The following is a 15,629-nucleotide window of genomic DNA, read 5'->3' on the forward strand; positions in this document are numbered from 1 at the left end:
ACACACACTCTCACAAACACACACACACACTCACACACACACACTCACACACACACTCACACACACTCACACTCACACATACACACACTCACACACACACACTCCCACACACACACTCACACACACACACACACACTCACACACACACACACTCCCACACACACACTCACACTCACACACACACTCACACTCACACACACACACTCACACACACACACTCCCACACACACACACTCGCACTCACACACATACACTCACACTCACACACACACTGACACACACACGCGCACACACTTACACACACACACTCACACACACTCTCACAAACTCACACACACACACTCACACACACACACTCACACACACACACACACACTCACACATACACACACTCACACACACACTCCCACACACACACTCACACACACACTCACACTCACACACACACACACACTCACACACACACACCCACACTGACACACACACGCGTACACACTTACACACACACACTCACACACACTCTCACAAACACACACTCACACACATACATACACACACACTCACACACACACTCTCACACACACACACACTCCCACACACACTCACACACACACACTCACACACTCACACACACACACACTCACACACACACACACACACACTGACACACACACGCGTACACACTTACACACACACACTCACACACACTCTCACAAACACACACTCACACACACACACTCCCACACATACATACACACACTCACACACACACTCACACACACACACTCACACACACACACTCCCACACACACACACACTCCCACACACACACTCACACACACACACACTCACACTCACACACACACACACACTCACACACACACAAACACTCACACACACACACTCCCACACTGACACACACACGCGTACACACTTACACACACACACTCACACACACTCTCACAAACACACACGCACTCACACACACACTCGCACACACACACAGACACACACACACACACTTACACACACACTCACACACTCCTGCCCACACACTCACACACACACACTGACACACTCACACACACACACTCACACATGCACTCACACACACACATCAACACGCTTGCTCACACACACACTCACACACACTCAAACACACACCCACACACACACCGACAACACTCACATGCACATACACACGCTCTCTCTCACACACACACTCACACACACACACACTCACACTTACACACACACAAACGCACTCACATGCACCGACACACACAACGACACCCCCCCACACCCCACATGCACACACCCCCTACACACACACACAGGCACACTCACACCAACACGCTCGCTCGCACACACACTCACACACACCCATGCAAACACACTCACACGCACACACACGCATAAACACTCATACACACACCCACACTGACATGCTCACACACACATATACACCCACATTGTCACACACACCCACACTCACACACACAGACACACACATCCACACAAACACACTCACATGCACAAGCACACACACACCCACACCCACACCCACACACATACACACACATGCACACACACACACACAGACATACACACAAACACACACACACAGACATGCACTCACAGGCACACAGACACGCACACACAGATACACACACACAGACACAGATACTCACAGACACAAAGAGACACACGCACAAACACGCTCACACCCCCACGCACACACACACACGGACAGACACACACACATAACCACGTACACAGAGACAGACACACAGACACACACATCCACACAAACACACTCACATGCACAAGCACACACACACCCACACCCACACACATACACACACATGCACACACACACAGACAGACATACACACAAACACACACACACAAACACACACTCACAGGCACACAGACACGCACACACAGACACAAACACACAGACACACATAGTCACATGCAGACAGACAGACACACACAAACACACAGACACACTAACACACACAGACACAAAAAGAACACACACACTCAGAGACACACAGACACACATCCCCACACGCACACACACAGACACTCACACACACACACTCTCACACACGCCGACACACACACACACTCTCACCCATACACAGAGACCCACAGCACCACGTCCATGTACACTGATGTGAAGTTTGGTTTGCTTGGTGATTTTGCACACTGCACTAACACAGTGGGTTTAGTGATTACTCCCGTGGACAGCATCTCAGTTCCCAGTTCCCACAGACCAATACTATTCTGAGCTCTGTCAAATACCCGTGCAGCAGGCAGATAATGGTAAACACCCACCAAACCCCCTTGTGACCTTTCCCTGTTGTCATCACTCAATCTGGGTCTGGATCTGACTCACAACAAATTTCATGAAAACAAGATCCAACTATTTTCAGCTGCTTCATCATAACCTTCAGGACCTTGTCCCATAATAAGACCAGATCTCCCTGATGATTGCACAGTGTTCAGCACAACTCACGCCTCCTCAGATAATGAAGCAGTCCGTGTCCAAATACAGCAAGATCTGGACAATATCCAGGCTTGGCCTGACATGGGGCATGTAACATTTGTGCCACACAGCTGCCAGGCTATGACCAACTAGAGTCAATCTAACCACCAACCTTTGACACTCAATGTTGTTACCGTCACTGAACTCCTCCCCACTATCAACATCCTGGGAGTTGCTATCTCCAACAAGAGATGATCTAGCCACTGCTCCCTTGACGTTCCATGGTATTCCCATCACTGAATCCTTCACGATCATATTCCTGGGGGGTTACCATTGACCAGAAACTCAACTGGACCCACCACATAAACACAGCGGCTCCAAGAGCAGGTCAGAGGCTGGGAATCCTGCAGCGAGTAACTCCCCTCCTGACCCCCCCCGCAAAGCCTGTCCCACCATCGACAAGGCCCAAGGCAGGAGGGTGAGGGAATACTCCCCACTTGCCCGTGGATGGGGGCAGCTCCAACAACACTCGAGAAGCTCGAAACCATCCAGGGACAAAGCAGCCCCCACACCCACAAACATCCCCTCGCTCCCCCCCCACCGACGCTCAGTAACAGCAGTGTGTACCATCCCCTCCCTCCCCCCACCGACGCTCAGTAACAGCAGTGTGTACCATCCCCTCCTCCCCCCACCGACGCTCAGTGACAGCAGTGTGTACCATCCCCTCCCTCCCCCCACCGACGCTCAGTAACAGCAGTGTGTACCAGCTACAAGCTGCACTGCAGAAACTCACTGAAGATCCTCAGGCAGCACCTTCCAAACCCACGGCCACTTCCATCCAGAAGGACAAGGGGCAGCAGGTACATGGGAACACCCCCCGCGCCCCCCCCCCCCCCCCCTCCATCCCCCCTTGCAAGTTCCCTCCGAGCCCCTCACCATCCCGACTTGGAAATCTATCGGCCGTTCCTTCCTAGGTCAGAATCCTGGGATTCCCTCCCTCAGGGACATTGTGGGTCTAGTCTACAGCACATGGACTGCAGCGGGTCAAGAAAGCAGCTCACCCCCAGTTTCCCAAGTAGGGTAATGGGGCAATAAATACTGGGCCCAGGCAAGGAGGTCTGCATGCATTCTTAACTGCCCCTTGCCCTGTGTGACGGGGCAGTGCCATTTCAGAGGGCAGCTAAGAGCCCATACATTCTTGAGCAATGGGTCTGGAGTCACATGTAGTCCAGGTCAAGTGAGGTTGGCAGATGTCCTTCCCACAGTGAACACCGTTGGGTTTTTATGCCAGTGGCTGATGGAATATTCGTTCCAGATTTTTAATCGAATTCAAAGTTGATGGAAACATAGAAGGGGATAGGAACAAGGGGAGGCCATTCAGCCCTTCCACCCTGCTCTGCCATTCATCACCAGTGTGGCTGATCGTCCAACTCAATAGCCTAATTCTGCTTTCCTTTGACCTTTGACCCCATTCGCCCCCCCCCCAGCGCTACATCCAGCTGCCTCTTGAGTGTATCCCACTGATGGGCACTGAAGCCACATCCTGAGATAGTGAGCTTGGTGTTGCAGCTCCAGAACCCGGTGCCCCATGAGCGATCCTTCATTCTCCTCGGGCCCGGAGCTCTTTCTCGGGCAAAGGCCACTCTGACAAGCCCCGACTTACTCTGATGCTCAACCAAAGAAAACGTCCTGCATTCACGTGGCGCCCACTGGCCGGGGGGGGGGGATGCCTTGAGGCTGCGAGAGGGAAAAACTAAGAGCCATTGCATCCGCCTCGTGATCATCGCACTCACAGCATCTCAGATGGCATCTTCCATTGGCCAAAATACCCCGGGTAGGTCGGGCTAGTGTGCACTCATTCCTGGTGAGGATGGATTGGAGGGCCGTGTGAGTCTATTGCTGGCCCCACAAGACTGCTCCTCCATTGAGTAAGATCAAAGCCTGTCAGATTGTGGCTCTTCCCTCTGTAAGCCTACCCAGACCCCCCACCGACTCCCACCAGTAATGCCCCTGCATCTCCCACCGCCTCCATAATCTTCCATCCCCTTAGTCGTCGAGAATCTATCTCCCTCGGCCTTCAGAAAAAATGTAGCAATCCTGCATCCTCTGTTTCTTTTGTGGAAGGGAATCTCGAAAACCCACAATCCGCTGAGAGAAAATAAGTGTTTCCTCATCTGTGTTTGAAATGGGTGACCCCTTTATTTTTAAACAATGACCCCTCTCTGGTTCTAGGTTCTCTCAGCCAGTGGAAACATCCTTCCCACATCCAGGTCCACCTCAGGAACGTACCTGTTCCAATAAAGTCACCTCTGACCCCTCTAAACTCCAGGGGATACAGTCCCAGTCTGTCCGGCCTTTCCCCATTCGGCTACCCACTCATCCCAGTCCATTAAACCTTCCCTGAGCTGCATCCAGTGCATTAACGCCCTGCTGTCAGTGCACTGTCCAGTCCTGTATCCTGTACTCCACACACACTCTCACCAATGCCCTCTCTCACTGTAGCGTGACCTCCCTGCACTTGTATTCGATTCCCCTCATGATAAACATTATATTTCTTCAACAAAAGAAAACTGAGGCAGAGAGAGGAAATTGCTGGAGAAACTCAGCAGGTTTGGCAGCATCAGCAGAGAGAGGGAGAGAGAGAGAGGGAGAGAGAAACGAAGTTAAGGTTTTGGGTATGGAACTGCAGGAAGCTCTCTGGACCAGAAGAATCACCTCTACCTCTCGCATCCACTGAGTTTCTCCAGCAATTTCTGTCAGTGTTCTATGTTCTGTCGGATTTCCCAATGACCTGCACCTCAACCTTCACTGATTCGGACACCCAGATCCCTCTGCATCTGAAGAGGTCCCACAGGCCTTACGGTGGCACGGTGACTCAGTGGTTAGCACTGCTACCTCACAGCATCAGGGGCCCCAGGTTCGTTCCCACCCTCGGTGGACTGTATGCGTGGTGTTTGCAAATTCTCCCCGTGTCTGCGTGGGTTTCCACCTGGTGCTCCAGTTTCCACACACTGTCCAAAGATTAGGGTGGATTGGCCATGGGAAATTGTCCCATAGTGCCCAGGGATGTGCAGGTTAGGATGGATTGGCCATGGGGAATTGTCCCATAGTGTCCAGGGATGTGCAGGTTAGGGTGGATTGGCCACGGGAAATTGTCCCATAGTGCCCAGGGATGTGCAGGTTAGGGTGGATTGGCCATGGGGAATTGTCCCATAGTGCCCAGGGATGTGCAGGTTAGGGTGGATTGGCCATGGGGAATTGTCCCATAGTGCCCAGGGATGTGCAGGTTAGGGTGGATTGGCCATGGGGAATTGTCCCATAGTGCCCAATGATGTGCAGGTTAGGGTGGATTGGCCATGGGAAATTGTCCCATAGTGTCCAGGGATGTGCAGGTTAGGGTGGATTGGCCATGGGAAATTGTCCCATAGTGCCCAGTCATGTACAGGTTAGGGTGGATTGGCCATGGGAAATTGTCCCATACTGCCCAGGGATGTGCAGGTTAGGGTGGATTGGCCATGGGAAATGCATGTTCGCAGGAATGTGGTGAGACTGTATGGGATGCCCTTCAAAGGGTCAGTGTGGTCTCAATGGGCTGAATGGCCTGCTTCCACACTGTAAGGACTCTGTGTGTACTGACCCAAGAGTCCTCAACTGCTCCTCACGTGACAATGCCCGGGATTGTTCTGATACACCTCCTCTGAACCACCTCCGAAAGGAGCATGTGCCCCCCTCAGACACGGGGCTCTCCCTCCCAATTTCCCATCTGGCCTTGCTGTCCCTCTGTGGTGTGGAGGCTGCACTTGAAACCCGAGGCATTCACTGCATTTTCACCGACGCTTTTCTGGCGCGACCTGTTTCATGAATACTCACTGGACCTAGCAAGGAGGCCACTCTGGGAACCTGGGCTGGGTGGCACGGGGACGGTAAAGGTCTCCCGGCAGACTTGACGATGAAAAATGATGAACGCAACACGAGAGAGCGAAAAGAAAAGAAATGTTCCCTTTTGGTTTCGCTGATGGAAGTCCCAAATGTGACTCTGCGTCTTGTGGGGGAACTGAAACCTACTGATAAGGCCCAGCTGTGCTTTCAGAGCTGGCTACAAAGTGCAAATTGATAAGAAGCTTATACAATTCACGATAGGGCCTTGGGTCATGTTGTGGAGCCGAGTGACCGAGGGGAACAGATACATAATCCTTTAAAGTTTGCGTCACAAAAAGTCAGCACTGAAGTGGATTTGTATCTTAGGTTGTGGATGAGGTGCTCACACACAGACAGGGGGGTTACAAAGGGGTTTCACACACTCCCCTTCATTGCTCAGCCCTTTGAGTGTAGGGGTTGGGGACGTCATGTTGAGGTTGTACAGGACATTGGTGAGGCCCCTTCTGGAATACTGTGTCCAGTTCTGGTCACCCTGTTATAGGAAGGATATTATTAAACTGGAGAGGGTTCCGGAGAGATTTCCCAGGATGTTGCCGGGAATGGGAGGGTTGGAGTTATAAAGAAAGGCTGGATAGGCTGGGGCTGTTTTCCCCGGAGCGTAGGGGGTTGTGGGGTGACCTTATAGAGGTTTATAAAATCATGAGGGGGATAGAGAGGGTGAATGGTGGGTGTCTTTTTCCCAGGATGGGGGGAATTTTAAGACTAGTGGCACATTTCAAGGTGAGAAGAGAGAGATTTAAAAAATACACGAGGGGCAATTATTTTCCCCCAGAGAGTGGTCCGTGTGTGGAATTACCTTCCTGAGGAAGTGGGGGGTGTGGGGGCAGTTACAACGTTTAAAAGGCATTTGGATAAGGAGATGGACAGGAAAGGGTTGGAGGGAGATGAGCCAGGAGCAGGCAGGGGGGGGACTGGGTTAGTTTGGGGGTTAGGGTCAGCACAGACTGGATGGGCTGAAGGGTCTGTTTCTGTGATGTAGGACTCTATGTCTCGAACCGTTGATATGACCACAGCCGCCATATTCTTGACTCACCCCCTTTCTGCTTCTGCTATTTAACCACAGATCTGTTTCTTCCTTGAATATTATAGAGACCAGTCCTTCTGTGTGGGAGGGAGGTCCCAATCAGTGAAAACACATTTCCAAATCTCAGTCTGAATAGCTCTCCCCTGGGACAGTGCCTCTGTGTTCTTGACTCCTGAACTGAGGGGAATCATTCTCCCTGCATCTAACCTCACCTCTGCCATGGAGACTATAGCCTAGTGATAATACCGGCGGAGGGTTAATCCAGAAACCCGGGTTCAAATCCCACCACGGAAAATGGTCGCATTTGAAATCGTCAAAATATTTAGAATTAATTCGACACTGTCGAATGATGACAGTGAAACTATTGTTGGGGGAGAAACACATCTGGTTCACTAATGCAATTCGGGGAGGTTCTCATCAGAACCAGCCTCCCTTTGGAGGACTGCGGATGCTGGAGATCAGACTCCAAATGTGTGGTGTTGGAAAAGCAGTGTAGGGTCAGTGCTGAGGGAGTGCCGCACTGTTGGAGGGTCAGTGCTGAGGGAGTGGGCACTGTCGGAGGGTCAGTGCTGAGGGAGTGGGCACTGTCGGAGGGTCAGTGCTGAGGGAGTGGGCACTGTCGGAGGGTCAGTGCTGAGGGAGTGGGCACTGTCGGACGGTCAGTGCTGAGGGAGTGGGCACTGTCGGAGGGTCAGTGCTGAGGGAGTGGGCACTGTCGGACGGTCAGTGCTGAGGGAGTGCCACACTATCGGATGGTCAGTGCTGAGGGAGTGCCACACTGTCGAAGGGTCAGTGCTGAGGGAGTGCCGCACTGTCGGAGGGTCAGTGCTGAGTGAGTGCCGCACTGTCGAAGGGTCAGTGCTGAGGGAGTGCCGCACTGTCGGAGGGTCAGTGCTGAGGGAGTGGGAACAATCGGAGGGTCAGTGCTGAGGGAGTGCCGCACTATCGGATGGTCAGTGCTGAGGGAGTGCCACACTGTCGAAGGGTCAGTGCTGAGGGAGTGCCGCACTGTCGGAGGGTCAGTGCTGAGGGAGTGGGCACTATTGGAAGGTCAGTGCTGAGGGATTGGTGAACTGTCAAAGTGTCAGTGCTGAGGGACTGCCGCACTGTCAGAGGGTCAGTGCTGAGGGAGTGCCGCACTGTCGAACGGTCAGTGCAGAGGGAGTGGGCACTGTCGCAGGGTCAGTGCTGAGGGAGCGCCGCACTGTTGGAGGGTCAGTGCTGAGGGAGTGGGCACTGTCGGACGGTCAAGGCTGAGGGAGTGGGAACAGTCGGAGGGTCAGTGCTGAGGGAGTGCCGCACTATCGGAGGGTCAGTGCTGAGGGAGTGCCACACTGTCGAAGGGTCAGTGCTGAGGGAGTGCCGCACTGTCGGAGGGTCAGTGCTGAGTGAGTGCCGCACTGTCAGAGGGTCAGTGCTGAGGGAGTGCCGCACTGTTGGAGGGTCAGTGCTGAGGGAGAGCCGCACTGTCAGAGGGTCAGTGCTGAGGGAGTGCCGCACTGTCGTAGGGTCAGTGCTGAGGGAGGGCCGCACTGTCGGAGGGTCAGTGCTGAGGGAGTGCAGCACTGTCGGAGGGTCAGTGCTGAGGGAGTGCCGCACTGTCGGAGGGTCTGTGCTGAGGGAGTGCCGCACTGTCGGAGGATCAGTGCTGAGGGAGTGCCGCACTGTCGGAGGGTCAGTGCTGAGGGAGTGGGCACTGTCGGAGGGTCAGTGCTGAGGGAGTGGGCACTGTCGGAGGGTCAGTGCTGAGGGAGTGGGCACTGTCAGAGAGTCAGTGCTGAGGGAGTGGCCACTGTCAGAGAGTCAGTGCTGAGGGAGTGCCGCACTGTCAGAGAGTCAGTGCTGAGGGAGTGGGCACTATCGGAAGGTCAGTGCTGAGGGACTGCCGCACTGTCAGAGGGTCAGTGCTGAGTGAGTGCCGCACTGTCGGAGGATCAGTGCTCAGGGAGTGCCGCACAGTCGGAGGGTCAGTGCTGAGGGAGTGGAAACTGTCGGAGGGTCAGTGCTGTGGGAGTGGGCACTGTCGGAGGGTCAGTGCTGAGGGAGTGGGCACTGTCAGAGAGTCAGTGCTGAGGGAGTGGGCACTGTCGGAGGGTCAGTGCTGAGGGAGTGCCGCACAGTCGGAGGGTCAGTGCTGAGGGAGTGGAAACTGTCGGAGGGTCAGTGCTGTGGGAGTGGGCACTGTCGGAGGGTCAGTGCTGAGGGAGTGGGCACTGTCAGAGAGTCAGTGCTGAGGGAGTGGGCACTGTCGGAGGGTCAGTGCTGAGGGAGTGGGCACTATCGGAAGGTCAGTGCTGAGGGACTGCCGCACTGTCAGAGGGTCAGTGCTGAGTGAGTGCCGCACTGTCGGAGGATCAGTGCTCAGGGAGTGCCGCACAGTCGGAGGGTCAGTGCTGAGGGAGTGGAAACTGTCGGAGGGTCAGTGCTGTGGGAGTGGGCACTGTCGGAGGGTCAGTGCTGAGGGAGTGGGCACTGTCAGAGGATCAGTGCTGAGGGAGTGGGCACAGTCGGAAGGTCAGTGCTGAGGGAGTGCCGCACTGTCGAAGGGTCAGTGCTGAGTGAGTGCCGCACTGTCGGAGGGTCAGTGCTGAGTGAGTGCAGCACTGTTGGAGGGTCAGTGCTGAGGGAATGCCACACTGTCGGAGGGTGAGTGCTGAGGGAATGCGGCACTGTTGGAGGGTCAGTGCTGAGGGAGTGCCGCACTTTCGGAGAGTCAGTGCTGAGGGAGTGGGCACTGTCGGTGGGTCAGTGCTGAGGGAGCGCCGCATTGTTGGAGGGTCAGTGCTGAGGGAGTGGGCACTGTCGGAGGGTCAGTGCTGAGGGAGTGGGCACTGTCGGACGGTCAGGGCTGAGGGAGTGGGAACAATCGGAGGTTCAGTGCTGAGGGAGCGGCGCACTGTCGGAGGGTCAGTGCTGAGGGAGTGGGCACTGTCGGAGGGTCAGTGCTGAGGGAGTGGGCACTGTCGGAGGGTCAGTGCTGAGGGAGCGCCGCACTGTTGGAGGGTCAGTGCTGAGGGAGTGGGCACTGTTGGAGGGTCAGTGCTGAGGGAGTGGGCACTGTCAGACGGTCAGTGCTGAGGGAGTGCCACACTGTCGGAGGGTCAGTGCTGAGGGAGTGCCGCACTGTCGGAGGGTCAGTGCTGAGGGAGTGCCGCACTGTCGGAGGGTCAGTGCTGAGTGAGTGCTGCACTGTCGGAGGGTCAGTGCTGAGTGAGTGCCGCACTGTCAGAGGGTCAGTGCTGAGGGAGTGCCGCACTGTCAGAGGGTCAGTGCTGAGGGAGTGCCGCATTGTCAGAGGGTCAATGCTGAGGGAGTGCCGCACTGTCGGAGGTCAGTGCTGAGGGAGTGCCGCACTGTCGGAAGGTCAGTGCTGAGGGAGTGGTGAACTGTCAAAGTGTCAGTGCTCAGGGATTGCCGCACTGTCGGAGGGTCAGTGCTGAGTGAATGCCGCACTGTCGGAGGGTCAGTGCTGAGGGAGTGGAAACTGTCGGAGCGTCAGTGCTGAGGGAGTGCCGTACTGTCGGAGGGTCAGTGCTGAGGGAATGGGCACTGTCGGAAGGTCAGTGCTGAGGGAGTGCCGCACTGTCAGAGTGTCAGTGCTGAGGGAGTGCCGCACTGTCGAAGGGTCAGTGCTGAGTGAGTGCCGCACTGTCGGAGGGTCAGTGCTGAGTGAGTGCCGCACTGTCAGAGGGTCAGTGCTGAGGGAGCGCCGCACTGTCAGAGGGTGATTGCTGAGGGAGTGCAGCACTGTTGGAGGGTCAGTGCTGAGGGAATGCCGCACTTCGGAGGGTCAGTGCTGAGGGAGTGCGGCACTGTCGGACGGTCAGTGTTGAGGGAGTGCGTCACTGTCCGAGGGTCAGTGCTGAGGGGGTGCCGCACTGTCGGAGGGTCAGTGCTGAGGGAGTAGTGATGAGGAGCAGGAAACGAGGGCGAGAATGAGAAAGAGGAGTGGTCGGGAGATGGGGAGTGATAAGTGCCCAACGAGGCGGTGAAGAGAAAGAGGGAAGTAAGAGAGGAAAAGAGGGGATCGAGAACGGGCAGGGGAAGAGGGAACAAAGGGAGAGGACTTGACGTGAACATTCCTACTTCGGAATTGGAAAAGGGGAAGAAAGCCCCTCTCTGATTCCGATTGGGGTGGGCGGTTCCGTGGGAATGAGGAACACTCAGAGCTGCCTCACTCGTGGGAGACCGTGTGGGAAGTGATCAGGGCTGACCCTGAGCTGGGAGAGGGGAGACTTCCCCTCCCCCCATCAGCACCTTATCCCCCTTCCAAGCCCCTTCCCCGACACTCACAGCCCCCTGGCCCCCAACATCCCGACTCCCGGAATATTCGTAAGGAGCTTCCTCTCTCCTTCAGCAGCACTAACCCTGAAGGGATCTCGTCTCTGCCAGGCCCAGGGACCAATCAGCAGAGAGCGAGCCCATTAAGTCAAGGGGAGATCCAGAAATGACTGGCTCTCCCTGCTCCCACAGTGAAGTCATGGCGGGAAAACAGACTGACTGAGAAATCTCCCTGGTTATACACACACTGGGCTTTTCAGTGAATTCTACAGAAATAACTCACACGTGCTTGCAATTCCTCAGTCACCGGTAATTAAGCCTGTCAGAGTTTCCCTTTGATTAACTATTTGTGGGAATAGGCATCGCTGGCTGGGCCCAGCATTTATCGCTCCCTGTCCCTAGTTGCCCCCCCTTGAGAAGGTGGGGGTGAGCTGCCTCCTTGACCCGCTGCAGTCCATGTGCTGTAGGGTAGACCCACAATGTCCCTGAGGGAGGGAATCCCAGGATTCTGACCCAGGAAGGAACGGCCGATAGATTTCCAAGTCGGGATGGTGAGGGGGTCAGAGGGGAACTTGCGGGGGGTGGGGGGGGTTCCCATGTACCTGCTGCCCCTTGTCCTTCTCGATGGAAGAGGCCGTGGGTTTGGAAGGTGCTGCCTGAGGGTCTTTGGTGAGTTTCTGCAGCACATCTTGTAGCTGGTACACACTGGGGGGGGGGGTGGGGAGGGGAGAGATGGTACACACTGCTGTTACTGAGCGTCAGTGGGGGGGGGAGGGGATGGTACACACTGCTGTTACTGAGCGTCGGTGGGGGGAGGGAGGGGATGGTACACACTGCTGTTACTGAGCGTCGGTGGGGGGGGAGGGGATGGTACACATTGCTGTTACTGAGCGTCGGTGGGGGGGGAGGGGATGGTACACACTGCTGTTACTGAGCGTCGGTGGGGGGGAGGGAGGGGATGGTACACACTGCTGTTACTGAGCGTCGGTGGGGGGAGGGAGGGGATGGTACACACTGCTGTTACTGAGGGTCGGTGGGGGGAGGGAGGGGATGGTACACACTGCTGTTACTGAGTGTCGGTGGGGGGGGGAGGGAGGGGATGGTACACACTGCTGTTACTGAGGGTCGGTGGGGGGAGGGAGGGGATGGTACACACTGCTGTTACTGAGCGTCGGTGGGGGGGGAGGGAGGGGATGGTACACACTGCTGTTACTGAGGGTCGGTGGGAGGGAGGGAGGGGATGGTACACACTGCTGTTACTGAGGGTCGGTGGGGGGAGGGAGGGGATGGTACACACTGCTGTTACTGAGGGTCGGTGGGGGGAGGGAGGGGATGGTACACACTGCTGTTACTGAGCGTCGGTGGGAGGGAGGGAGGGGATGGTACACACTGCTGTTACTGAGCGTCGGTGGGAGGGAGGGAGGGGATGGTACACACTGCTGTTACTGAGCGTCGGTGGGAGGGAGGGAGGGGATGGTACACACTGCTGTTACTGAGGTCGGTGGGGGGAGGGACGGGACGGTACACACTGCTGTTACTGAGGGTCGGTGGGGGGAGGGAGGGGATGGTACACACTGCTGTTACTGAGGGTCGGTGGGAGGAGGGAGGGGATGGTACACACTGCTGTTACTGAGGTCGGTGGGGGGAGGGAGGGGACGGTACACACTGCTGTTACTGAGGGTCGGTGGGGGAGGGAGGGGATGGTACACACTGCTGTTACTGAGCGTCGGTGGGGGGAGGGAGGGGATGGTACACACTGCTGTTACTGAGCGTCGGTTGGGGGGAGGGAGGGGATGGTACACACTGCTGTTACTGAGCGTCGGTGGGTGGAGGGAGCGAGGGGATGGTACACACTGCTGTTACTGAGCGTCGCTGGGGGGAGGGAGCGAGGGGATGCGTGTGGGTGTGATTTTACACCCTCTGAATGCCACCCAAGTGCCAACTAATGGCTGACACAGAATGAAAGAGAATGGAATCATTGCCCCTTGACGTTCCATGGTGTTACCATCACTGAGTCCCCCAATTTCAACATCCTGGGGGTTTCCAGTGACCAGAAACTCAACTGGACCCACTACACAAACCCAGCGACTCCAAGAGCAGGTCAGAGACTGGGAATCCTGCAGCGAGTAACTCCCCTCCTGAAATCCCCCCAAAGCCTGTCCCACCATCGACAAAAGTCCTGCAGCTGAACAGGGGAATTGCTGTGGAGGGGTTCAAACCGATTGGAGGGGTCAGTACAGATACAGTGGGTTGAATGGTCTCTTAGTGCGATGGAACCTCTCGATTCTCCCGGGAGTCAAACTCCTGGAATTCTGTTCCTGACAGCGCTCTGGGTATTCCTTCATTCTGAGGACAGTAGATTTCAGAAACAGGAGCTCACTGTCTCTGTCCTGTGGTCAGTGGGGGATGGGCAATCGTTACCAGTCAGACCCAGAGATGCCAACAGCTCAGGAACCAATGGATAGGATTCACACTCACTCGTACACTCACACTCACACACACACACTCACACACACACGCTGACACACACACTCATGCACACACACACATGCTGACACACACACTCACATGCTGACACACGCACACACACAGACGGACACACACACACACACAGGCTCACACACACAGACTCACACACACGCTCAGACTCACACACGCTCACACACACATGCTCACACACACACAGACTCGCACAAACACACACTCAGACTCACACACACACAAACACACTCAGACTCACACACACAGACTCACAAACACGCACGCACACACTGACACACACATACACACACACGCTGACACACACTCACGCACGCACAAACACACACACTCTCACACACACACGCACTCTCTCTCACACACACATGCACACACACACTCACACGTATATACACACACACATTTATACACACACACACATGCACACTCGCACACACACACATACGCGCGCGTGTGCACACACATACACTCACTCACACACACACACATGCTCACACACTCACACACTCCCTCCCACACTCACACACTCTCTCACTCACACACACACAGAGATTCGGACAGACACACAGTCTCTCATTAACACATTCCCACACACAGACTCTCTCAGAGACACCTGTCCCCACAAACACACACGACCACATCCTGAGCACTGACACCCCCACATTCCGCAGTCTGATCCGAATGAGGATTTCTGAGAGTTCTCACAAACACACAGGAAGTGGACGTGCCTGACCCGGTGAGAATCTACCCCACCTTTAACCAGATACTGCCCATGGGATAGGGGGCAGTGACTGACCTGAGCTGAACCAAATCCCTCACGTTCTCAATGTCGATAGGTTCGGGCTCTCTAACTCCTTACCAGGAAAAGGATTGGGTGTGTGGACAGTTTGGGAATTTTGTCCTTCATTGCTAAAGGGATTGAGTTTAAAAGTAGGGAGGTTATATTGCAGCTGTATGGGGTGCTGGTGAGGCCACACGTGGAGTACTGCGTGTAGTTTTGAGAAAGGATGGACTGGCACTGGACGGGATGCAGAGGAGGTTTGAGTCCAGAGTTGAGGGGATTGGCTTGTGAGGAGAGACTGAGTAGACTGGGAGTATATTCATTAGAATTGAGAAGAGTGAGGGAGGATCTTATAGAAACGTATAAAATGGTGAAGGGAATAGATAAGATCAAGGTAGAGGGGATGTTCCCACTGGCAGGTGTAACTAGGACAAGAGGATCGAGCCTCAAGATTAGGGGGAGCAGGTTTCAGACTGAATTGAGAAGGAATCTCTTCAGTCAGAGGGTTGGGAATCTGTGGAATTCCCTGCCCAGGGAAGTCGTTGATGGTATTTCAGTGAACGTGTTTAAAAATTAGATGGATAAACGTTTTGTACAATAAAGGAATTCAG

At 55.0% G+C, this 15,629-nt stretch overlaps 1 protein-coding gene across 3 annotated transcripts in view; it reads right to left on the reverse strand.

Annotated features, from left to right (window-relative positions):
• The window catches only part of LOC122552138 (hepatic and glial cell adhesion molecule-like), a 79,261-nt gene that overhangs the window by 49,353 nt on the left and 14,279 nt on the right, over positions 1 to 15,629 (reverse strand). The window contains exon 1 of one of the 3 annotated variants that reach the window (XM_087981023.1): positions 6,365 to 6,620. The exons of the other annotated variants lie outside the window; for them this stretch is intronic. The gene's annotated coding sequence lies outside the window, so the exon portion shown is untranslated. Of the gene's footprint in view, positions 1 to 6,364; positions 6,621 to 15,629 lie in introns of those variants that run through there. 3 annotated transcript variants of the gene reach the window in all.

The sequence above is a fragment of the Chiloscyllium plagiosum genome, unplaced genomic scaffold (genome assembly GCF_037043375.1).
Source record: "Chiloscyllium plagiosum isolate Xiang-an unplaced genomic scaffold, Cpla_swu_hap1 HiC_scaffold_38, whole genome shotgun sequence".
Taxonomy (NCBI): domain Eukaryota; kingdom Metazoa; phylum Chordata; class Chondrichthyes; order Orectolobiformes; family Hemiscylliidae; genus Chiloscyllium; species Chiloscyllium plagiosum.